At 40.2% G+C, this 26,623-nt stretch overlaps 1 long non-coding RNA gene across 2 annotated transcripts in view; it reads right to left on the reverse strand.

Moving 5' to 3' along the window:
- Nucleotides 1–1,048: 1,048 nt before the first annotated feature.
- The window catches only part of LOC142406564 (uncharacterized), a 62,392-nt gene continuing 36,817 nt past the window's right edge, over nucleotides 1,049–26,623 (reverse strand). The window contains exons 2-3 of one of the 2 annotated variants that reach the window (XR_012774612.1): nucleotides 9,160–9,227; nucleotides 1,049–1,575 (exon numbers count right to left, since the gene is read on the reverse strand). This is a non-coding gene — a long non-coding RNA (uncharacterized LOC142406564). Of the gene's footprint in view, nucleotides 1,587–9,159; nucleotides 9,228–26,623 lie in introns of both variants that reach the window. The other variant, XR_012774611.1, reaches the window with a different exon arrangement.

Genomic DNA, 26,623 nt, shown 5'->3' on the forward strand with positions numbered 1-26,623 from the left:
CACTTTGGAATTTAAACATGAAGATGGAAGATTGTGTCACCTTAGTGGAAATGGCAGGGGCCTTCTTTCTGTTTTATATTGCTTCTCTTACACTAATTGGAGGAAAATCTGGGTGCCTTCCAGAAGAGCAATAAGCAACGGAACTAATATTTGTCATGTTCTCATCCTCTCCACAGGGAGAAATCTGTGTGCAAGGGAATGGTTTTTCTGAATTTTTAAAAACTATTTATACATGAACTCATATCCAAGCATACAAACATGTATTTATTTTTCTCTTAAGGGAGACAAGGTCAAAAAAAAAGAAGCTTGGGATAATTACAATGCAAAGTGATGAAGCTGACAATGATGCTGCATATGCCTCTGAAAGTTTTTCTGCTGCCTTGGGATAGTTCTCCTGGAGCATCCTTCACTGAAACTGCAGGAAAGAACATGTGCTGTAGAACAAACTCATTTGGAAGTCACCAGAAACTCCAGTCTGCATGTACTGCATGGCTGCTGTGCCAGCTGCAATTAGTTCACCTCTTTAAATAGTTCTCTTACTGAGAAGTTGATTTTTACAAGCACAGGCCTTCCATGCTATTATTAGGACTACCAGACATCCTACATAATAGGGGATTTCCCATATTCCGGTTGGAAGACCCATATCCTTTACTGAAATAATTTAGGATATCACTTTACTCCTATTTTTGGCAGATCCAAGCAGTGATACATAGGAGTAATTCAGGTCACAGTGTCGTGGGGCTGACTGTGGATGTGACAGCTTGGCCTCCTCCCCAGCAGCAGGACGATGTTAATGGAGAGCAGCAGCATCTTGCTGGTCCTCCTCCTTTCTCCCAACACCACTGATCTCCAGGCCAGGTTCCCCCAACCCTGATTCTTTCCACCTGTGCAAGCTTTCATTGTCCTCTAGTTTCTCATCCAAGGACTGTAACAGCGTGTCAGCAAGCTTCTGAGTGCAGGAAGCAGTAAGCAATAGGTGGGGACAAACAGGAGAAGCTTCTGAGTGCAGGAAGCAGTAAGCAATAGGTGGGGACAAACAGGAGGAGGCTCCTGAAAAAGTCTTGTTATGGCCAGACAAAGCTCAGTGACAACCCTGCGGGTGGGGAGCTGGAACAGTCGTCATTGATCAAAATCTGCTTTTATCACATTCTCCAAATCTTCTTTTTTTTCAGGTTGTTTGTTTGTTTTTTTAATAGAGGTAGCAAACTGTGGATCATGTGCCATTGATGGTATGAGACTTATCTTCAAAGTAATGAATATCCAGCACACAGACAGGACCTGTCATTCCCAACAGAGTTATCTGCTAACAGAGCTATTCTTGGTGCAGCCCGGTACCTGGCAGGGTCTGTGAATCCCTGCTTTGCATTTCTGGATGCACCTGTCCACCCCGGTGGAGATCAGTATTCTGTAGCTGCAGGCGTTGCATGGGTGAACAGTGAGAGACACTGCTGGAAACGTTTGCAGTCTCAGCTGCTAATATCTGTTGATGGTGGGAGCTCATGAAAACTTTGTCTCGGCTTAGTCATGCCCAAGGAGATGTGGCCACTTTTTAATAAGGTTGTAATGTGTTCATACCTGAAAAATAGCTAAAGATCTTTTTTATTTTTATATTACCGCAACAAATGGCTAAAAAATTGTATCTTTTTTAAAAACAGAAAGCCACCTTTGGCCAAAGACCAAGCATGGGAAGTTTCATGCCAAAGGGTAAATGATCTGGAGATTTATTATACAGCACGGCCAGCTCTTGTGGTTCTTCTTTGCATATTATCCAACATTAATGTTTTTCTCTTAAATTCTTAGATCAGTAAGTGAAAAATTCTGCTCTCATTTTTAAAATAAGTTTGTATTCCTTGGCTAAACAGAAAATATCAACGGAGTAGATAAAGCCCAAAGGTTATTACTACATTAGTAACTCATACTTTTTCAGTTTCATTTCGATCCATTGCTTTGGGCTGGTATTAAAATATTTTTTACTGGAATGGAATGAAAAAGTAAGGACTGTATACTGAAGTCTCAAAAGTAAGAGAAATGCAGGTTACTTCTCATTCCTTTCTTCTAGACTTGCTTTATTTCCAAAGTCAAAACATGAAGACAATGCAACTGCTGTTCTTGTACACTAACTGTAACGCTCAAAAGCTACGGAGGAGACAAAACAAGTCTTTTTCTTTTTATAACCCAGTCCAGCTAAGCCATAACAGGAAAAAAATAACACCTTACATGCTGGATGCCTTACATCTTGCTACTGGGGGTATTATGAAATAAGCTCTGCCTGGAAACCACTCCACTCTACATTGGTATGTTCATGCTTTGGGGATAAATATTTTTAAACATGAAAAACACTGCACTTTAAATGAAATTGTTTTCAGGTCATTATTTCTTGTTCTTTATTTACACAGGAATTTAACTTTTGAAATCAGATGGGATGTAAAAACCTTTTCTTCCACAAATATAATTGAAGCACACCAATAAACACCTTGGGTTTGGCCTTTTTTGTAGAGCTACTGAATGTTCAATAAACTGAACAACAAATGCTATTAGTATTAAGTGGCTAATAAAGTCTGATTTATGTACTCATGATAATAATAATCTGCTTGTGGAGTATGCATACTTCCCTATTAGCAACTTACTTAGAACATGATTTCCAAGAATATTGCATTGCTTTAAAGAAATAATAGCCTTGCTGTGGTTTAGGCTTTACTGGTAAATGGATAAAGTGATCAGTGGCTTAATTAGCATGAACATCATCTATTTCACTGCTTAAAAGCTGCAGAGGAAGAGGAAGCTCCAGAGATTTTTCCACTGTGAAGTAAGTCAAAACCAAACATGACGGGATTTTTATACATATGCTTTACCTGTATTTCCTTTTCTTGGAAGAGTTCAACAAGGAGATCATATATAAATTATTCTGAAACTGCTTTGACAAATGTACTCATAAGTTGAGAGTCACTATGAACATATTTGAATACACTGTCAAAATGGATAAATTAACCCTTAAAACTCCTACGTAAGGAGAAGGCAGTCTGACCTTCATGATGAGTTCTTAGGTTGCACTGCTCCCTGGAAACTTTATGGGAGTCCTATCACAATATCCTACCACAAGCCCAGGCTATTGAAAGTACGTTGCCATTTTTGTAAGGACAATGCATGGCTTCTGTAGCAAGTGGTGAAAATCGTGCGGTTCCACAGTCAGCAAACAACCCTGCCAACTCCTGCTACGCAGGGTGCAACTGGGCGGCTCTCGTGAGCAGGCAGGGGACAAATGGTGTTTTAAAATGAGCCCACACCAGAGATGAGGCGTCACTAGCAAGGACTGGTACAACTTTTCTCAGGACAGTGTAAACTTGTGTCATCTGAGATAACTTCAACCATGTCATTGTTTTGGCCTTTGACTGGTATTATTATTTATAGTTGTCTATTGTGCAGGCAATGTCATGTTCCATTTACTCATGTCCATCTTTTGTCTTTTTCCTCACAGTTAGACTTGCCTATACTGGCAAATCAGCCTGGAAGAAGGTATGCTAGTTTAGACAAGGTTTTATTCACTTAGACACCCTTCAGTATATAATAATCTGCCAAGTTCCTGTGTGTACATGTTGTGAAACTATGACTTAGTTACATTCCACTTTAACAATAGTTTAGAACTTCTTTCAGACTTCTGCCATAACAAAAAAATTTTTGGTCCATGAGCATCGGAGTGAATGAAACCTGGATTCCTAGACTTCCTAAATACAAGGATTACCATGGTTTTTGCTCTTGTTATTGATCAAAAACTGGTTGAAATTTTTTTTCCCAGGTAGGACCAAATTTCTCTTCTGCCTGAGCACTGTTCAACCTAATAGAACAAGAGTTCATGCTCTAGCATTTCCCTCCAACATGAAACTCAGTAATGAGGTCCCATTCCTCTTCTTGGTTATTGTACGCTGCCATGTTACTTGATACTGGACACCATATTAAGAAATTAGGGACAATAAATAGACAGACAGGCAGCACACTCTGAACCTGTTTTCCTTAAGAAATTAAGAAAAAAATGTAGCATTTCTATCTTGTAAGAAATCCTAATATTTTGATACACCTTCAAATGAAAAAATTGAAGTCCCAAACTTCACAGGGAAATGAAAATCTTACAATCTTTTGATTAAAAAGGTTTTGTTCCATTTCTAGTCAAGGTTAGCTTTAAAACTGGCAGAAATCCAATGGTGATACCCTGAATTGACCAGACATTTGAGGCAGACCTGCATAATTCTTTATTCCATATATTGAGTTGCCCAAAGAAAACCAAGTTGTTTCAGTGGAAAAAAATCCTACATAGAACCCCCCCAAAAGCAAACAAAACCCCAACAAATGTATATTGCATTAGAATATATGAAATGAGAATACCTATTTTTCAGAGAAAGCTCAAAGTGACTAGGTCAGGAAGAAGGACTTTATATTTAAATCTCCCTTGCACTCCGCATCTTCACTTGCAGTTTGGGTTTCAGTTCATTTGTGGGCTTTCTGAGTTGCAGCTAACCCTGGGCAATCCAGTCTCAGCAGGGCTCCTTCCATCGCTTCTGAGGTTTGTTGCTGTCTCCTTCCTCATCACAGAAGTCCCTTGGTCTCTGCTGCCCTGGGTTGCAGCTTCTGGCTGTGACTCCCTCCCTTCTCTGCAGCAACCTTGAGTTTGGCTTGTTTTCACCCTTGCTCATCCTCAGTTGCTTCCCAGGGGCAGCCCAAACCAGACTTCCCACCTGACCCTGGCCTTTTTGTCTAAATAACATGTAAAAAAGGTACAAACATATCAAAGAGATTATTTCCTTCCCAGGACCAAAGGAGTTTGCAGTGCTGGGATTCACGCAGTATCATTTTGTGGTTTGGGTCCTGACCTATTTTGCAGTCTCCCAAACTGGGAGGAACGTTGTATACAGCAACTCCATCTCTGAAAACTCCCAAAGTGCATGTGAAAACTGAGGAAGGCACCAGTGCAGACAGGAGGCACCAGTTTCCTTACTAATAGGCAACCATGATATTGGATATAGAGGTAACAGTAGCCCCACAAAACATGCTTGGTTTGCGGTTTCTAAACCCTACTGAAATGCTATGCTTGAGTAAGTCCCAACCCAAACATTTTCAAATGATGTCTTTGAAACCCACTTGCACTACAAGTTCTTTCTCTTTTAACAAAACTGTCTTCTGATAGGAAAGTGTTTCATGTGCAATTTTTTAAGTAACCCTAGTAAACACATTATATGCTTACATACTGTATTTACTCTGATAGCTATTTTATACATCCTGGGACATTTCTCTATCTTTTTATCTTCTTATGCTTTAAAAATAGTTTCTTGTTTTCTATTTCTGTTTAAAAGAAGGTAAGTTTAAATCCTTCTGAAGCAAAACTGCTTGACCTTAATATTGATTCAGTAGTCAAAATAGGAAAAATGAAACTAATCATTCATACTGATATTAATCTAACCAGATGTATTCTCCATGAACTAGCTTTGATTAACAATTATTTGAAAAAATTTCTGTTCATTTCTATATTGCCTCAATTCCCAGGTTCTTGGGAAATGTGCGGTTTTATTGGCTCATACATTTTATGGTATATGAGAGAATTATCTTTCCTTTTTCACAGTTTCCAGTTTTATTACTGCAAAGTCAGTTTATTACCTGTTAGCATGTTCCTAAAAAGAAAAAGAAAAAAAAAAATCTCTGTAGAGGATATTAAAGCTCTCTTTTTCAGGAGCCTATGCTGCAGTTTCTCTTAATGTCCAGCTCCCATTCAACAATGTACATTTGGCAAAGACCAAAGACCATTTGGCAAAAGCATCTCAAAATTGATGAAAGTTATTATATCATTTGAGAACCAGTTATGAAAATAATTTTTCATTAAAGCCTTCAAATAAGGAGAATCACCTATTCTTAAAACAGAGATAATCTGAATTTAAGAAATTTGTTTGAAAACAAAAAATTCCTCAAAAGAAGATGCTGTTGACTTCATGGCATTTACCTGTGATAAAATATTTGGGGTTGAATTTCAGTTTAACACAGGAAGCAGAGACATGCCTAATAATGTCTGAAAGATTGCCTTGGTTTTGGTCATACATAGTCCTTATGCTGGATTTCAAAGCAGGGCTGAATTTTATCCCCCCTCACCCCCCCTTTTTTTCTTAAATTCAAAATCACACAGTACACAGATCTTTTTAGAAAGCTCTCAGTGATCTTGAGCATCTCTCTGACAGGAAGCCTTTTTTAAATGAGCAGGAGGAGAGTTGTTGGGTTTTTTTTAGTTACATAGTACAGGTTATTAAAATAAATAGGAACATAAGTTTCCAAGAGAAAACTGGTAGGACGGGACCAGGTATTCAGCTGAATTCTGCTGAATTAGGGAGAGTTAAGCTAGCTTCCACTACCTGAGTTTCTGACCTGCTGGTGTTTTGTTTGGGATTACACACATTTGTCTGAGAGGCAGACACATAGCTTGATTTAACAGCTTCTCATGCTTCTTCTTTCTATATTTGTACTAAACATCAGTTGGGTTCTTTGAATATTCATACTGAGTTTACATGCCCTTACTTTTCACATTCAGCTTTTGAATAATTATGTTCTGAGAACTTCAACAAAGGCAGCAAAATAATTTGCAAATCTGAGGGGCCTTGTGTACTCTGTTACCTTGAGGCCCTAGTCCTTCAGTTCATCATTTCTGAAGCTTTTCCGCTGGCAGAAGGTAAGAGTTTAAATAGCTTCATGTTGCGACTTGTTTTCTTGTGGAGCTTAATCAAGCTTCCTATAACTCATATGATACCTAGATTTTTTTTTTTTTTTTTGTTAAACATATATTCTGAGTAATGTTCACCATTGTACATAAAAAAAGCACCTGGGCCTGCCATGGTAGATCTCAGGTAACCAATTAATATAGGGTTGAATGTACATTTTTGCAAATGACTTAGGTGTTGTCACAGTATAGTTTGCCATGCCTAAAATTTAGGCACTGTGCTCTGGGAATTAAACGTTGAGCTGCTAGTTCCCTGGAGGAAGTTTAGGTTTTGAGTTTGTGCCAGTCTAGATGTATTTGGGAGTTTCAGTGGGAAATCTCCCAAAACATTTGGCATCTGAACTATTCCTTTGGATGTGGACCACGTAATCATATCTAGCCCAACCAAAGCAGTCCCCTGAGGAAAGAGCTTACTTCTGTGCTCCAGACCCTCTTGAATCTCTAGACCACAGGTTTGTGAGTCTTAGATGGACCCCAAGATGTCCAGCTCAGCTAAAATGTTGTAGATTTGGGGCAGCATCATAATACAGGGAACAGCTAACGAAGACCTGAAAGGAGCCAAATATGCCCCAACACAATCGGTTGTTGTCTAGAAAAAGGAGCTGCAGATCTATGCACAGATAAAGATTTCTGGGTCTTGAAGGGGAGGACTGGAGGTATGGAAATACCTTGGGAGTGAAGGAGACCTCAGCACAACAGAGTAAATGCTTCTGGGTGTGGACAGGAGGACTGACAGAAAGAGGGTTGTGAGCAGCTGGATGAGATCTCCTGAAAGACCTCCTAGAGCTGGATTAGATGGTCTCCAAGAGTGCAACGGGTTTATGAAGAGGCTCTCATCCCTGACTACTCATTCTTGACCCCACCAAGTACACTAACACCATTGTGGGGCTGACGTGAAAAACAACTGACTGAGTCTGGGTTAAAATCCCTTCTTAGGAATTGTCAGTGATATGAAGCTAGGGGAAAAATGACAACTTTCTAAAGCTTACTTTATTTCTGAAAGCAACATCTTGTTCAGCTACATTTTGCTCCTACCCAAAGAGAAATTTAAGTCCCAGGGCCCAGCTTAGCAAAGAGAAATAAATTCATAAGCTTTATTCTGACTGCCTGAAAAAACAACGAATTTCCTGCCTTCTGAAAAGCATTAAAACAGCATTACATTGAAGAGTTTCCTGAGGCTTGCTCATTGAAAAGGTGTGCAATCTTATTCCAAATTCTGGCTCCACATTTTACACTCCTGTCTCCCATCAGCCCCATAGTATTTTAAGTAGGCCCCGTCTACTAATCAGACTCTAGAAGAAACCTGAAAGTCAAACATTTCAGTTCGACTCTGTGATTGACATTCTGCCAAATGCAAATGATGAATTCTTGGGAAACCCATCAACTAACTGAGGGACTGAAAACAAATTGTGTGTTACCCTAAGAGACCATGGTTCTGGTATCGACTCGTATACGAACTGCCTGCTCCTCTTCTGGCAGAAGCGCTGCCGACTCTTTAGTGGAGCTTTTCCCACCAGGAACACAGTATGGTTTAGACCCGCAGGTGTTAATTCAGCATAACTGCTTTCCTGTGTGACAGCTTTGCCGTTATGCACCAATTTTATGATCTGGTTTTGGACCTTTAAGAACTGGTGGTCTAGGTAACCCTCGGAAAAACTTTACTTTTTGGTGCCAATTGTGGTGTGTTGAACATGAGTAGAAGGAGTAATTGTAGTGACTTCCAACCTCCAAGAGTACAAGTAGCTCTAGGAGGGAAGACAGGCAGTAGAGAGCAAAAATATTATTTCATATGCCAGTCACAGATTAATTGAGATGGAGCAGAAATACTTGCAAGCAGATAAGGCACTTGCTGTAGTCTGTGGATGCAGGAGTCACTTTTATGTTTACATTTATGAAGCTCATCTCCATGTAGTTACAGATCACAAAGCTTTGATTTTGCTGTTTGGAAAGCCAAAGATAAAATACCCAGGATGGAGAGGTAGGGCTGAAGATTGCGAGCCTTCCAAAGACAGTATCTTTGTACGTAATTTGTCTAGATGACTGCTGCACAATGCAACAAGTAAAACCTTTCATAGCAGAAAAATATGCAAGTCATTTTGTCTTAAAAACTAAACCAGAAACTGATTTAGGGTCTGCTCCAAAGCCTGTGAAACCAGCGAGAGTTTTTCCATTGATTCCAATGGGACCAAACTTTAAAGATGATATATCTGGTAACAAAGGCAGTGAAATACGCAGTAGCAGTGTGATCAATAAGGGTCCCAAATATGCACAGAAGAAGAAGTCTGTGTGGTAATTACTGTAAGACAAAAGACAATATGAATGGATATTTTAGTGGATATTGACTAGAAATCCATCTGATTTCAAGAGCGTGCCAGGTTCATGAAACAAGTGAAAGAGAAATGGGCACATACCAGCTTCAAGGGAGGAAGTTTGCTCAGCATCTCTTAAAGCGATCATCCAAATGGCTCAGAGGCACAAACTATCAGAGACAATCACAGAAGACAGAAAAAAATATATGAGAGTCTAGAAGAAAAGGTGTGTTTTAAAAAGTGTACTCATTTGGTTCTGTCTGTGGATGACAGTTATACTGCTGAGTCCTGACTGACTTCATGGCTATGTATAAACCAAAATGAATGAGTGCAACGTGGCTACTCAGACATGCCTTACCTGGGGACTCTCACAATGAATCTTTGCAATGATCTGGAAAGAACATTGCAGGGCTGTATTCAACTTTCCTCCCAGTCTGTCCTGCTGATCCCAGACTACTGGCAATTACAGTGCTAGCTTACACTTCTCATATTAAGAAGGACCTTTTCTCTCAATGTAAACTCTTTTGGCAAGGACTATTTGGTGAGTATTCATGCAGCCCCAAAATGCTTTGAGAGTACAAATAAAAAATACCAACTATTTGCCTCCTCTCTCATTGGCACACCCATGTGTGAATGGCTCCTCTTTGTCCTTTAATATCATTTACTGAATCATGATGAGTAACTGTGATATTATTTGATGTGCTTGGTAACATTGCAAGACCAGAGAGATGACTTTGTACAGAATAATCTACTGGAAAAGGTGCTTGAAGAGCAGGTTATTATGAATCCCTTGTTTAAGTCATCCCTTTATGTAAGAAAGGTAATGACACAGGGTTTTTTAAGGCAGGAATCTAATACAATATAATATCTTCATATAAGTATCTTAAGGAATTCATAATCTGAGTGAAAAGAAAATGTAACTTCCAGCTGACAAAAGATCTTCCATCACTGAATTGGCAGCTCAAAACAACCTACTCTTTCAGCAAATCCTGAATAACATTTCCTTGTTTGATAATGTACAAATGATGTGAACCTTGGCTGTACCGCACGATAGGCTGAAGTACAGCTCTGCAGCCTTTTTCACAGATACGCTTTGGGATCAATTGTGCGTGACTGTGTCACTAGCTGTATATGAAGCACCGTACCCTGGTGTGGTGGCCTGGGACACACATTGAGCCTGGCAGCCTGTCCACGGGGTCTATCACAGCAGCAGGGCTGAGGAGGCCTCCTCCCCACTGCAAGCTGGGAACAGCTCCAGGAGCATTTTGGTGTCACCTGTTCTCAAAGCTTGTCAGTGAAGGAGGTCCCCCAGCATCCCCAGTTAATTATTCCTGGCAATATACATACGAGAATTAGTGTGTTTAATGCAGCTGGGACATGCCAGGCTTGCTGAGCACGGGTTTCATAGATGATATATACACAGGCAGTAACTCATCTCTACTGAACACAACCGTGTCCTACTTGCACACAGACTCCTCCGCAAACTTCACGCTAAGATGTGAGTGTGTCCAATGTGCGTGTTTGCAGGTGTGCCATAGTTTATTGTCCTGGCCAGCAGACTTTTCATTTTTCCTCAAAGACTTTTCTGAGAAAAAGAGAGGGAGAGAGAGAGTGTCCAGGGAAAGGAGTAAAATAAGCCATATGCATAGTATTGCATTTGTGCTTTTTGGAATAAGGAGGGCACCAGAGACTCTGAAGGTCTCCCAGTCTAGTCACATATTTTAAAGAATATTATAATGTTACTTTGGAAACCAAACAAGGCTGGAATCTGACTGCACCAAGTTTATGGCAATAGATATTGTTTGAAAGGTCCAGGTGGACTAAAGATATATACTTGGTAAACTGCAAGGGGGGGGGGGGGGGGTGTATTATACAATATAGCTATAATCATAAAGCACAAGATGTACTTTACGACCTTTTTCTTCTCTAGTGAAGAAAGCCCTAATAAGTCACTCCTAGCTGTGCCAGTCATGAATTATCGCTGTCTGCACAAAGGAAGATAAATATCGTAACACCTCATAGAACATCTCTCCCTTTAAATACTGTAAATGGATAAAGATATGAAATCCAGGGAGATACAAGCGGGACCTGAAGTCAGAAGTGAAAAACTAAGCCAAAGGATAAGAGCTGAATTAATCCAGAGTGTACCACTGTGAAAGCAAACCTTTGATATAAAATTTCTCCTATCCTAATGATGGACAGGGAAAAGAGTAGAAGCACATCTATAGTAGTCCATGGCTAACAGTTAGTTTTCCTATCAGACCTGCAAAGGAGATTTTGTGGTACTCTTCAAGGTTTGCAGCTACCAGCCTATTCTCCTTGACCAAGCTTTTTTTTACTGTCTTGGCTGAAGACTTTGCCCCCCCTCGCTGCTCAGCCCCACTCCCCAGCAGAAACTGTCTCCAGCAGAACAGGCAGAAGAGCTGCTTGTATGAGTAATCCCCTAACCTGTTTTACTAGTCCACTTCTTTTGAAATCAACCAGGTTCACAAAGAGCTATTTAAGCTGTTTAAGCAAATACACGGCTTGTGTTCACTGAAAGGGATTAGGAAGAGCAGCAGGGACAAGTGGCAGGTTTGAGGAGTTAATAAATTGTAGTCGGAACAATGACAAGCATCTGAGGGGACAGTCCCCTTCTCAGCCAGCAAAGCTGCAGCTGCAGAGAACATCTGGGCAAATACTTCCTCTCGCTTTGCTCAGCAGAAGCAATGCTAATGCTAGTGTATATCACAAAACTGGAACAGAAACAGCAGGGACCCTAAAAAAAAATCTAGAAAGTAGAAATAATGGTTATTTCTGATCTCTGTGAAAACTCCATCTAATTGCTCTCCTGAAACAAAAGTTAGGAAAGAATCTCATTCAGGGACAGAACATGGGGTGAATATCTGTATATCAAAAAAACCCCAAAGCGTCAGTAATATGAACCTGCTTATGAATTGGTGAGTTTTGGTATTGTGTCAGGTAGAAGATTGTCAAATACAGAGAGAAAAACGGGTATGATTATGAGATTAAGATTAAAATACGATTGAAAGATAGTAGGAGTGAGCTTTGAAATAGCACATGACTTTTAGAAATAAAAGTTATTATTTATTAATATTATTTAGAAATAAAATTATTATCTAATGTTTTTTAAATGTGTCCAATTTATACAGTACAACAGTACTATTCAGATGAATGTTTAATAGGAGTCAGGCATCTGATCTGAAGAAAGAAGGTTTGTGTTTAGTTTCATAGGTAGAGGGAAGTTTCACGGAAGTCTTGTAGGGGTACATGCTCATACATATTCTTAACTGAACTTTTGGTCTGTTCGTATTACTTATGACAGATTAATGGCCTTCATTTTAAAGGATGTTTGGGAGTTTTTGGAATTTTAGAGGCATAATAAAACTGATTTCCTGAAACTCAAACTGTAAAGTGAAACTCAAGGTAACTTCTGCTGTTTACTTTGAGTAGGGTGTTGGACCAGATGATTTCCAGAGATCCTTTCCTGTATCATTCTATGATTTCACAGCATAAAATATTGAAAAACTGCATAAGGTAACCAGTTTTTCAGTTTTTTGCAAGGATTGTGTGAAGAAAGCAGGAAAACCCTAAAATTACAGTTTTTTAAGCGACTCTGTATGAAGACGTTGATTTCTCCTTTTCACTGTGGTGCAGTGAGACCTCATCTGCTGTACACTGACAAAGTCTCATGCTCTCCCCTTTGAGGGGGCAAAGGTTCCTGCTAGCCCGGTGGGTGGGCAGCCCTGGCGCAAACATCCTGTCCTGCAAAGCCCTGTCCTCTCTCTAGCTGGGGCCCGGAGGAACTGCAAAGAAATGGAAAGATGTTCCCCAGATAGGCGTGCAGATGTATGCCTGTGACGTATGCCTCAAGGTACGCCCTGGGAAATTTTCAGAGCAGTTGAGTTTGTTGGCTTATTTAATCAAAGGGTTTAAGCCTTGAAAACAGACAAGAATGTGTAAGAACTTTCCTTGTTTCATGTTTTCCTTGCTAATCCTTTTTTCTTTTATCATTAACTGTTTCGATTTTATAAATAACCATTCCTTTTTGACTTGGTTTGTTCCATGATTGGTATTAATTATATATGCAAAATACTCGATTTTTTAAAATGTTGTCTCCATCAAGCTGTTTCATTCATTCCCATACCAAAACAATAGGGAAAACCACTTACTCTATATAACCTAGAGGGAGTGGTAATCTATTATGCTTCCAGCTGTTGTTTATCCCGGCCAGCTCCAAACCTGAGCAAATATATGTAGGTACGGGACCATCAATTTCCTTGCACATCCATGAATAATATTACTGCAGGTTGATAATCCATGATTTCTTTGACAAGTCTACAGTAACAACAAGGACAGTGTTGCATCATAATAGCTTTCGAATTTCAAATAGCATACTTCTGTTTCAGAGTGTATCCAAGAAAATTTGGAGATACCAGTATAAATTTTCTGACCTTTAAAACAACAAAATTTTCTGATCTTTAAACAATAAAATAAGATATTTCAAAAAAAAATTTGTACATTACAATGAAACATGTGGTTGGCATAATGCAAGATATATCAATGTTATTTCCATTATGGAAATTCCCAGAGGCAGGTTTCATTCTGTTTTGCCCTGGAATCACCACAGGTATGTTCTTAATTTGAATGGCTAGTTTATTCAGAATATAATGGAAACTGGCACCATGTGGCTAAATCTATTCAAGAAAATGATTTCATCATTATGGTTTAGAAAAAGATCTTCCTGATCTATTAAGAATACTTCACTGTTTGTAAGGACAACTTCAATGACCCAACTCAGGAATCACCTCTTTAGTCACCTCTTTAGAAAGTGATTAATTAGGATAAAAGGAACCTGCTGAGACAGTGGTCTCCCACAATTTATGAATCACTGTCTACATTTCTCTTTAGATCTATTGCTTCATGTTAAAGCTTAGTTTACCCAAAGGTAAACTTTAATATTTGTAGCTTTACTAATTTTTCATATCTTCTGTTGTTTTTTTTTTCTTACTTGGTTACTTTTCACCCTTTTTTAAAATGTACACAATTACACTACATTAGCCAGTTCCACCTTTTTTCTTACATTCCTAGTTAGCTTCATTGTGAAGTTTTTGTGAACCAGGTGCTGAAGCTGTAGACATACCAGGAGCATTTGGATGTTTAAAAAGACAAGACCACATTCACCAACTCCTTATGGTCCTTTGCACTAATCCAGTGTGGCAAAAAAAAAAAAAAAAAATTCAGTTTAAATAGATTTTTAAGGAAAGCATCTCTCTAGTGAATCTGGTCCATAGTATCTACTGAAATCTTGGGACTGCTGTAACGCCACTGAAAATTGTTACTTTTCTGGCACCTAAAACCAATGGAAATTCCAGACAGTGATTTAGTTTGCCTATTTTTCAGGCCTGCAATGCCTAACCCTGTAGGGTATCTAATTTCGTTACATGCCAGAAGAATTCTCTGAGTACTTAATTTTATTCAACTATACATAGTCTAGGGAAATCTGTATTTATCCCTCAACTAGAGCCCTCCTATGATCAGGATTAAGTTGAGAAACACTTGATTCCTCAAAAATAACTCCAAGAAATGCAAAAAGTTAGATGTCACTCTACAACTATGGTTCACTTAGTTTAATATCATCATAGTAATAATGGTACTACTCAGGTCTTGTGTAATAATCCCACCGTCAGAACACTCACCCAGGAAATGATACATTTTGTTATTCAATTTTAACGGGATTGACTGCATATTCTTTGGAAAATGTCTTAACCACAAGCCATGAGATATCCTGATTAAAACTGCTCTTCACCTTTATACCTGAAGCTAACCTATTGTGCAACAGATGTGCAAGAGTTCTTGCTCCATTAGAAAGAGGGAAAGAGGAAAGATGATTTTAACTCAGATGCTGGGACACTCATTTGAAACTATGGTCTTTGTTGGGACATTTATGCATTTTACATTATATTGTCTCCAGGAAGAAATAAAAGCAATCCTAGAGACAGGCACCAAAGCTGTACGAGCCTTTGCAACTGAGAGCTGTAGGCGAGGATCAGGCACCCCCTTGCCTGTAGTCTTTTGGGGCACATTGTTCTTGTACATCTACCAGCGTGGCCCAGCTTTGATCAGATGGCTGGAGACATTCTCCCTAGGGATACCACATAGCTCAGTTGTGGGAGCCCTTTTGAAGGTTATATAGATTTAATTCTCCTCAGTGCCTAGCATCTGTGTCCTCCCAGGTCATGGGCGAGCATGCAAAACCACTCAGCCATTGTGGAAAAGCAAGTACCAGAAAGAAAAGTGTTAATAGAGATAATTAGCATATCTTATAGTTTCTCTTTAGAGTAGAGAAAGATCGCTACCATTTTGGTCAATGGTGTGAAGGAGGAATTTAAAGCAAGAAAACTAGATTGCCTCCTTCAGATCTTCAGAAGCACTTCTGTCTCCCTTGGTTTAGGACAGCATGTAGGCTGCTCTGTTGCACTGCAATTGCCCTGGGAGCTGGGTATTTAGAAGTTTTGTGGGGCTTTGCCCAAGTCAGGCACCAAACTTTGGTGGATAGCAATCTACCCTTTGCAAAAAGGGAGAAGAAATATTTAATTTGCCAACTGTATTGTAGACTATTCTCACAGGCCTAAACAGTGAGCCAAAATTATATCACCTGATGATTTTTTTAAGTTCCAGCATAGAGCATCTGACACCAAAGGATGATATTTATTTAGTTCAGAGATTTGAATTGTACTGAATATTAAGTGAAATACGACCACAACACTGAAGTAATACTTTAATGACAGTCATTATACAAGTAAAGCAGTATTTTCCACACAAATATGATACTACTGCTTTAAAAAATAACTGATCAAAACAATGTGTAGAAAAGGTCCCAACAAGTATTCAAGATAGTTCTGTTTCTGGCTCTCACTAGATCTAAGAGACCATGAATGTGACTGAATGTCGTTCATGCATGTCTGTATGAAAACATATAGATATGCATATATTTCCTCTTTAGCTCCTGTGGAAAAAACAGGTAGGATCGCTCAAATCACTCTATACGTAGTGAGATCAGAGTCCAGCTGTGAACCACAGCCTGCTGTCGTTCTGATGTGGTTAGTGGGTCCAGTGGATGAAGTCTGTTCATGCATAGCAAGACTTGATGAAAACTAAAGTGTTTACAAGTGATCGTCCAGTCAACCTAAACAGTTTTATGACTACATAGGATGTTGAAGGTTAAAACCATTTCAGTATTGTATTTTGGTAGAAATATGCTATTGATGTCATGGTTTTTCATAATCCCAGAAGGATTTCTATTAGATGATCAATTTATTCTTTTCACTTCAAATTGCTACTTGAGGTGACCCAGGGGCTAAAGGAACCAAGACTAATTTGGCTGTTTGCTTTCAGACAAGCAAAAATCATGATGTCTGAAAGATTTGCCAAGGAAAGAGTTTAATTTTAGACAGTGAGCATCAGAAGCCTTAAGTTATTCTTCTAATTTTGATACATTTTGTAGCTAAAAAAATCCCAGAAAGAATGGAAAAGGAAGGAAGGCAGGAAGGAAAGAAAAAGAAAACGAAAGTCCAAATACTTGGGTTAAAGTCCTTCTATAAGATTTTCTATTGACTTGAAATTTGTTTTTGTTATTGAACACAGATGGAGAGTGGTCTGTACCCAGACTAGAATCCGAAAGTGGATAATTTTATGAAGAAAAAAAAAAAAGGCTTTTATTCTTATTGATCATTTACAGAGTTTTAAAGGGCTTTTCTTACTTTCACATGCAGTTGATGGGATAACTCTCCAGAAATCAGTTGTCTGGGGCCAAGTGTGTATGGTATAAGGCCAGAAATGTTGCTTGACGTGTGGCTTCTCACAGTTCACAGAACTATCCACTTTGTTTCCAGATCATAAGCAATCCCATTCTGAATCTCCTGTAGTTGTTTTCCCCAATGTAATTGGGTATAAACTTTAAAAAAATCTTGCGTCCTGCTTATCATCGTATTTCTGCCTTGTTTTCTTTGTGTAAAGCAAATGAAAAAACATCTTGTCCATGAAGAGTAAATTCCAAACTAAATCAAGGCATAAGCTTCATGGATGGATTAAATCCACCAGAAACTTAAAATTTTAGTGAATGACCATGTTCCTGTGTGGTGGAACAAATTGTATAACAGATTCTGGAGCTGCCACTTACAAGATAGGCTGGATAAATGAGAAGAAATCACACCGTATTATTTCCTGTTGGTTTATACTGGAGTGTTGAACATACCTGGATTTGGACTGTAGTCTGTAGGCAGATCAAAATATAGGACTGCTCCTGAAAAAGTGTTCCTTTAAATAGAGCCTTAGTTCAGATCTGTGTGATCAGCCTTGAGCATATCATGCCTGCTGATTTCAGCAAACCTTTTCTATATTGCCTGGGAATCAGCAGTTTGAATAAGGCAGGTAGGGTCACAACAATGTCTCTTTCTTAGTTTACTCAACCTTCTCTCCTGTCCTCTCCTCCTTGACTGATGCCCTGAGAGGTCTACCTTTTTCTTCAGTCTTCTTTAACTGTTTAGAGAATGAAATTTGACCTATAACAGTACACAAAAGAAACATTCTGCTCTACACAGTGAATTGCACACAGATTCCCACATACTGACAGATGAAAACACTCGCAAATTCGCTTAAGGAATAAGGAATACCTAAATACCTGGCTGTGAATTTACTCCTTTTTCTTGGAAACAATTTCCTATTGACTGTTTAAACCGTGGTAATATTTTGGGATGTAAAAAATTGCATTAAAAAAAATCGGCTGCCTCTCTGTTTACTAACATTCAGACTAAATTTATATTATTTGTTTGTACTTGTTCCTGGATAAATGCACAGAAATTATTTGTTGTTTCAGATCACTAGCAATAAAATCCTGCAGTTGATCAGCTTTGTCATTACCCTGCAGCTACACGGAAAGGTTGGCTGCTGGCCATATTTTAATATAGTAATAATAATACTTAGCACTGTTCATCTCAAAAGCAATTTACACGCATTAACTAATTAGGCCTCAGAACATTTACATGATAGGTGAACAGCATTCGTCCTACTTTAAAGAGGGATAAGTGGAGAAACAGAAAATAAAACCACACTTTCAGCAAGAGTCACTAACTCTGAATGTCCAGCTTGTGACACATTCACTTGATTTTCTGAAATGCTAAGCACCTTCAGCTCCAGGTGAAGTCAAAAGAGGCAGTCAGTGATCTTCATCTCTGGGTATCAGGATAAAGGTGCATTTCTGCTGGAATTTGCAAATGGAAGCTTTCAGTGAGTGCTTTGGAAAGTATTAGTTTTCATGCAGATTCTCTCTGATCTGTTGCAATTTTCAGGTTACTGATCTCCTAGGTACCCAAAAGATTGGTTCTTTCCCTGTCTTTTTGCACATGTGCACCCCGGGTCATTTGAGACATAGGTGCCAGAGCTTAGGACAAAGTCTGGTATGAGCCAGCAATGAATAATGGAGGGTATAAGTTGCCAGCTATAAAATTCTTGTTTAGAAAAAAGAGTAAAAAGCACTTCTAGTTGCATAAAGATGAGCTAAACTGATTTGTGCGTTTATTTATTTATTTATTTAGGCAAGCATTTCCCTCCCCCCTTGTTTTTTTCTGCAATGGGACCAAGATGGATTCCTGAGGAAGAGCCTGGGGTCTTAGGCTTATGGTAATAAACAATAAATGAAAATGCAACAAAGTCAATATTCCATACCTTAAGAATTTCCAATCCAGAGTAAAGACGGGAAAGACAAGACATTACAGCAAAAAGAAAGTGAAAAAAAGGTACCAATTTTTTTTTTTGCATTCCTTCATACAGGTCTTGCACTCCAAAACAAAATAACAAAAAAAACCATACCCAAGCACTGGATGAAGAACAGAATTGCTAATTCTTTGGGGCTGACAAAGAGATGTTCATTCTTGTCTGTGGAGTTCATACACCAGGGAGACTGGTACTTAGGTAGACTCTTAGAGTTGGCCTTGCTCTGCACTTTGGTCCTCCTGTCACACTTCCCTGCCTGATGTAAATTGATTTTGAGACTATAATACTTGCTGCTTGCTCTTTTCAGAGTGTTTACATTCTCCTTCTCTGCTCTGCATTCAGCAAAAACATCCTTATTCCGTCATGGGGGATGCTTCAGCATTTTTGATAGATGGACATTCATGATGCCAGTGTGCTACTAACACACCACAGATAAATCTCCCATAAATGGAGTTCCACATGGAGAACCGCCAGCCTCTATAGGCGATAAATAAAAATGAGGAGATAAGAGCTCACCTGATGCTGCTCCACCATTGTCAATGTGTTGTGCCAAGAACTGGCTGCCAGTACATCCCCCCACATAGGAAGCAGCTTTTACTTTTTGTTTGTTGGGTTTTTTTTTTAATGAATCTTGTGGAACTCTTAATCTGTGCTTAATTACACATTCTCTGCCCTTTCATTACCTGACAGATAGATAACACAAATGTTTTGACCCTTCAGCTTTTATCAAGGTAAACACAATAATGTCCTGAGGTGGGAAACTAGGAGGTGGGTGTCAGTCTCCTATTGTAAATAATTTAAAAAAGAGAAGATTATTTAATTAACCAAGATCTAAGTCTTCTTCATTCGCTTTTAAAGGAAGCATTACTCATTGTAATGGGGTGTGCTGGCAGAAATCCTTTGGAGTGCTATAGAGACAACATAAATACACCTTGTGAACACTTGTTCTATTGAAGCTCACTGGCAGTTTGCAGACTTTAAAGAACGTCTTTTGAATTCTCAGCAAAAGAAGCCATTTGTTGCAACCCCTGCCTTGGTTTAAAGAACTGCTGACACCTCCTGGAAAACATTAAGAGTCATCTTATTAAAATATCCCGACAACTATCTTCTTTTGTCATGCTGGGCCTGCATCTTGTATCAATCTTCAATTAAATTATTAAAGGCTGACAAAACACAAACAGTTCTAAAGCGCTGAAAATAGCCTGCTGGGGGTTTGCCTGTTTACTTGGATGTTGGTTTTAGGAAAGATTTGTATCCCGTCTCCAGGGTGTATTGCGTGATTTGTACAAAGTCCTGGGTTGCAGGTGCCCTTCAGGGAATCCACGGGAGGAGGCGGTGCTATCAGAGAGTGTTGGTGCGGCAAGTGGGATTTTATTGATTTGCCAAGGCCAAACAAGAAGCTCATGCCACGACCCCAGAGGTCCTTCCTGGTTTCTGGAATTTACTGTGTGTCTGGAGAGATGGCAAGAAAAACGGGAGGAATCTGTCCTGTGTTTGTCAGGGCTATAAACATCCTTAAAGGTACACACCGTTTATTAAAAAATGTACATTGGCGGGTTTATTTCCGGTCCCTTTAGTTCCTGCCTGTGGTGGTGGTACCCCCTCTGGCAGCCTGGCTGCTTTTATGATTGCCAGTCATGGAGGAAATAATTTTTTGGACAGAAGAAGAACCAGTGCCACGAACAGGATGATAACACTAATACAAAGAAGGATTAAAAGTCTAGACTTTATTCACCGCCATTATTGTAGAAAGCATTAGTTCCTCCCAGTCACAGCAGAAAAAAAATCCACATTCCAGGTGAAAAAAAATCCAAAATTTTAGGCCTTATTTCTGCTATGCTCTTCCTTTAGTGGTGGATCCTTGCACTTGCATCCATCCCCCCTGCGTGCAGCTGGCACCAACCCTAGTGTATTGGTCTAACCACGCAGAACATGCAGGAGGACTGAAACCTAATGCTGGACACTGAAGGCGGCAACCCTGCAGTGGTGCAGTGCCAAGCAGGAGTGGGGAGAAAACTCCTTAAAAAGACGTGTATATGTCATTGAAGAGAAAATCTCTTTCCCTCTCATACTCTCAAGACGATCAGAGGGAATACAGTAAAAAGTAGGACTGCAATGGCCTACCTGGGTTATTCAGTGCAATACCCTCCAATTATGGGCACCGCTGAATAAGCGCTTAGTGTCCAGTATTAGCAAAATCTCCACTCTACACAACACATACCATTGGCCACAAAGAACTTGTTAACAATTTATAAAAAATGTAAGCTATTATGTAAAAAGATGAAAATCCACAAAAACCCCCACCATCCTAGTATGTGCAATGGGAAGAAAGGAGGAAAGCTCACAAGTCCACTTGTCAGGCCCACTGCCTCCAGCAGCAGAGCACTGGTTTGGTGAAAATCCTCAGAGGAATAGGGCCCATGGCACCTCCCTAAAACAGTGGTTACCAATACGATTTTGGGAGACATTTCTCATGCCAGCTGAATGAGACACAGCATGCAGAGCACCACAAGACTGCTCAAAATTCTTGGCAGTGTCAGCACTGCCCATTCAACACGTCATCTCACACATCGCTTAGTTCTCCAGGACTCACTGGCAGAAAGCCCTGAAGCATCCATTAATGAAATAGAAAGATAGTGCAACAAATTCAATCAACAGATGACAACCAAGACTTCTGTCAGGCCACAAAGGGAGCACCAGCAAACTGACTACCCAAAAGCTCTGTCACAGGGTTTAATTTCTGTCTCCCTGCAGTTTAAAACAGTCTCGATCCTTAACCCCTCTAGCCTGCTCAGAAGCAGAAGACTTCAAACTGTGAGACTCATATGGACTCCACACCAGGGGTACAAAGAGGAGGAGGGAAGGGAGTTCCACCTCATCTGAAGGAAAAGATGCTGTGAGTAGGGGAAAGCAGGAAAAGTAAAGACTGGAGCAGGAGAAACAAGGAAATAGCAGGGGGATGCTAGAGATGTTATCAATGACAAAGGGCAGTGTGATAATAACAAGGTCGTAGAAGTAGGTCACAGAGTATGGATCTACCTCCTGGTAGTTCCATACTGCTGCGCTGCCAGTGCAGGGCATTTCTGAGGCGGTGTCACTGAGAGCCCAAAACACCACCTACCCGGCTCCTGTCCTCGCCCCTCTCTGTGAGCTGAGTTTTCAAGCCTTGTGGCTGAGTGCCAGCCAGCACAGGGTCCCCCAGTCTGAATTGTGCCATGAGTTTTGTCGTTGCTGTTGTTGTTGTTGTTGTTTTTTTAAGAAGTGCCTCTGCTATCAGAGCATCATGTACAAGTTTGACCTATATAACAGACCAAGTAGGTCACTGAGTGCACATTGGACCATGACAAACTGATTTTGAATCATCACTTAACTGGCTCTGTTGCTGTCAAGGAGGATACATCAGTGTGATTAATAAATTATTTACCAAATAGATAAAAGCATGCTTCCCCCACCAGAGATTCTGGAGGGTTTATTGTTTTAAGCTGCTGCACTAATTGGGCTGTACGTTCACTTGCAGTTCCAAGAGGGATGAACATTAGAGGAACAATGCTCTTTACTGCACACAGTGGTGACACAGCAGAGGCATCCCATGAATGCCTACAACAAATGATGCTCAGTTTAGTGTTTTCCTGGCGCAGCTCCCAGCACCCCCCTCCTCGCACCGGGCTCCATCCAGAGCTGCCTTCAGCACAGCGGGGAGGCACGGAGGCACTGAAACGTTTTACCTCAAGCTTCACTAAGACGTGAGGGACAGCTTTGAGACTCCACTCTGTAGCCTTCCTCTCTTTACCTCAGCAATGATCCTAGATTGCTTCCCCTGGGATCTAAACCATCACAGTCGAAAAAAGCACCCTAACAGGTAGGAGAGAGAAAGGGACGGCAGAGCCTTTTCCCCAACTAAGAAGCCTTTGCTCTATCCCCCTCTGAACTCAAAAAAAAAAAAACAAACAACCCAAAAAACCCCAAAAAGACAAAATAAAATAAATAAAATATATTCTGCAGACAGTCAGGAGGAAAAAAAAAAAACCCAGGAATCCCTTCCGCTCTCAAGGTATATATCATCTGGCTGTAGGGTGCCAGTTAGTAATACTGACTCCTGCGGGGTTATTTGTACCCTTGTGTAAAATAACAGATCTCCAAAGAGCCTTAAAGCAAATGAAGCTCTTAGCAACTTAATGATTTTTTGAGGAGGAGTAAGGAGGAAAGGCAGGAGGGGGGGGGGGGGGGGAGGAAAAAAATAGGGAAACTAGTTTTCTAATTGTAGCAGAGAGCTAGATGTAGAATGTCTGCCCTTGCCAGAAACTATTTGCAGCATCCAAGCATTCAGCTTTTTCTTTCTGCAGTGCCTTGAAAACCCCTACAAAGGAATCCTGGCTGTGTCAAATTCTCACAGGAGAGAGAGTCTGCCTGGATTTTGGGTTATTGAAGAAAAGTGCTTGAGAACCACAGTCCTAGATAAAGATGTATAATGTCCTGGCACTTGAATCTATTTATTAGCCTCTTTCCTGTGGGGTATCCACTAATCCTGATTACTAGAGAAAAAGACTATATTATAATGATTCTTAATTAGATACAGATGCAACAGATTGATTCATTATTTCCATGTGCTGCTGTCAGTGTTTCGCGCAGTGTTTTCAGTTTCATTAAGCTCGTATGCTAAATTCCTGCATGAGCTGTCTCTGTCATCTGAGACAGCCCCTCTGCCCCCAGCAACTCTTTTTGCCCAAGCATCTCTACTTCTAATTTCTTTTATAAGCCTGATCTGTGGCATTCCTCTTTGGTGCTATTGTTTTATACTGGAGGACATTTGTTCACCTTCAGAACTTGAGTTTGTCCTCAGTGAAAAAAACTTTTAAGGAAGGGAAACTGCAGTGTAATCTAAAATGCATTTTAATCACTGCAACTAATTATGAAGAGTGGTAAATCAGTAAGGGTCAGAGCTCTAGCACCTTACTCCAAATGACAAACAGTAGTGCAGCTGATTGTAATGGGATTACTCCTGTGAGTAGCTGCCCATTACTTTCACTGAGAGATTCATAGTCTCTTTGAAAAACTATCTGAAAGATCATTAATAAAAGAATAATTAACAAGGAAACTGAAGCCATTATTTCAAGAATTTCTGCAAACAATGGAAAAACTTCATTTATGGCGGAGACAATGAATCAGGGCAGTGAAAATCTGGGTAGCTCTGTATTGCTGATTGATACCAACAGGCATAATCTCATTTTGGGGCCAGGCAGGGTAGGAGGAAAAAGAGATCTGTTTATGGATACATGCACTAAACCAATTGTTAGATCAGAGGAGAAAACAAACATTAAGACAAGGAATGACCTTTTATATGTATTAAGTGCTTTGATCCTCAGGAATTTTGAAAGGCACCAGATTTTCTCAACCCTCATTGCTTTTGTGACATAACATCTGAGATTTTTCCGTTGAAATAAATGAAATGTTTCTGAGAAGCTTATATTAATTAAACTGTCATTGAACCTAAGGTAGGTAACCGTCAAAACCCAACCTGACTCATCAGTTCGTCTGGGAGGCTCCTCAGAAGATAAGAGGATAGCTCTGAGGCAAACTAGTCAAGTGAAGTGCCCCGGGCAAGCAATTCTGGGCTTCCCAGACTGCTGGGCTCCATGCAGCGCTACCAGCGTGGAGCTGGATGTCTCATGGCTGTGGTTTATCAGCTCCTGGGCAATGCTGTGAGAATGCAATTGCTCCGTGCGTGCCTGAAGTCCTTCCACCGGTGGACGGACAGGGATTTTCTGCCCTGCGCTTGGGGCTGTCACATTACCCTGAGCAGAACCAGACCACTGCTGCCTGCATTCGCTCATGTAGACCTGCCTGTGATTTCTGTCTTTCAGCCTGTCTGTATTATCTCTTTACAGCATGAATGTACCAAAATCTAGGAAGACAGACATGAGAAGGCCTCCTTTACACACGCCAGTTCTTATACTCTTCCCTAAGGTTCGTAGTTAGAGATGGGGTAGGGGGCTGGATGGACCACCTGATAGCTGGGCCACTCCTGCTGTTGGAACACCCTACCTGTTTAAGGAAACAAAAGGCACAGGTTTGATTTGTTCAGCAGGCTCCATGCAAGCTGTCAGGAAGACAAGTTGAGCAAGGTTGTGAGGATGTCTGTTCAAGACGTAATTAAAATTCACCACCCCTTGCAAAACAAAAATCAGTAGAGGTTCCCTTTGAATCCCTGACTAAACATCCTCAGGGCTCTGCATTTTAGATGGTCATTTCAAGGAGTGAACCAGATTGAAAAATTACATATGAAGACCTAGTCACTTCTTTGGCTTCTCCCACACTCACTTATTTTTCTCAGCAACGTTACTCTGCCTCCTACATTTTACCAGAACATGTCTTGCTGGAAAAGTGGGAAAGGAAAGTAGTTCTCCATCAGCAGAGAAAACGCCAGAGTGTGTGATTCCCTCAGCCCTGAGGCTTTGCTACAAACACGTGTGGAGATCTGAAACACGTATTGCTGCCACCAACAACTGCCACTTTCGCGTGGCATGACCCAGACTTGTGTTCGCACATTTAAAATAGTGAGATTGCATAATGTATGTGATCTTGCAGCCTTACTGGTTAACAAAACGCCTGAGACACCTGATCTGGAGCCCTGAATCTGTCTGATATGCCAGAGTCTATTAGTACCCCTGAAGGCTGCATGAAATACAGCCCATGTTCTCCCAAAATCTCTGCACAGTGTTCTCTTCAGACATACAGGACAGAAAGAAAACATAAGGTAATGCAAAGGTACATTCATGTTTTATTCTATAAAAAACTTCAGTCAATACATATGGAAAACCTCTGGACAGGCTTCACATCTAAATCACTCAAGATATTTGTCTGTCTATTAGAACATACTATATGGATACTGTGTACAAGTACTTGGCTATAGCGGAAAGGAGAAACTCATTATACTACGAACTTTTGTTACTGATTTCTGTTGCTTCTTTTTTAACATGACAATCCAAGTTAAAAAACCACAAGACAAATGGCATTTGAAACATTTGCAAAGAAACACCTATTTCTAAAAAAATCCAGGAAAACTGTAATCAGGAAAAGGCATCTTGTAAAAACAGAAAAAGAAGGCAGTGTACTTGATTTTAAATCATGTCTGTTAAAAATGTCAAGCATATTGGTTGTCGTAGTGAAATGGGCTTTTGTCTCTTAAAGACTTGATCTATAATTAAGAGTTTTTGTGGTAGATGATGTTACTGCGTTCAGTTCCCATGAATCCCAGTGCTGTTTTCCCTAAAGCTACTGCATCAAGACAAAGGCATGGAAAAAGTGAGCAGCAAGGGGTGGGGGGGGGGGGGAGCGCCATTAGATCTCTTCTTTTGTTTATTATGTTTGACCAGGGAGTTTACCTTTCTTCTTTTTTTAATCTTGATTTTTTTTGTCTTTCATTAAAATGCAATGTCCTCTAGTTGATAGCATTTGGGCATCTTTCCCAAGTCTGCCTGACAACATCAATGGTTAGCTGTTGAGCTGCAGTGACCCCGTAAGCAAGCTGTCCTCTAGTATTCTGGCTGCACCTACTATTACTCAAGCAGTGGGAGCCAAACAAATACGACATTTGGATCTTTCCTACTTGTTCTGCAAAGCGCTCCACCAAGCCTGGTGTATGGACATGCTGTATAAGGAATCGACAATTCCCTACATTACACAGCAGGACACGAGCACTGGCAGCAGAGCTGAGAACTTAACTCTGGGGTATACGGGGCTGACAAATGCAGAGACATATTGATCCTCGGCAGTCTGTCTCATCAGCAAAGTA

The sequence above is a fragment of the Mycteria americana genome, chromosome 2, assembly GCF_035582795.1.
Source record: "Mycteria americana isolate JAX WOST 10 ecotype Jacksonville Zoo and Gardens chromosome 2, USCA_MyAme_1.0, whole genome shotgun sequence".
In the NCBI taxonomy this organism is placed as follows: Eukaryota; Metazoa; Chordata; class Aves; order Ciconiiformes; family Ciconiidae; genus Mycteria; species Mycteria americana.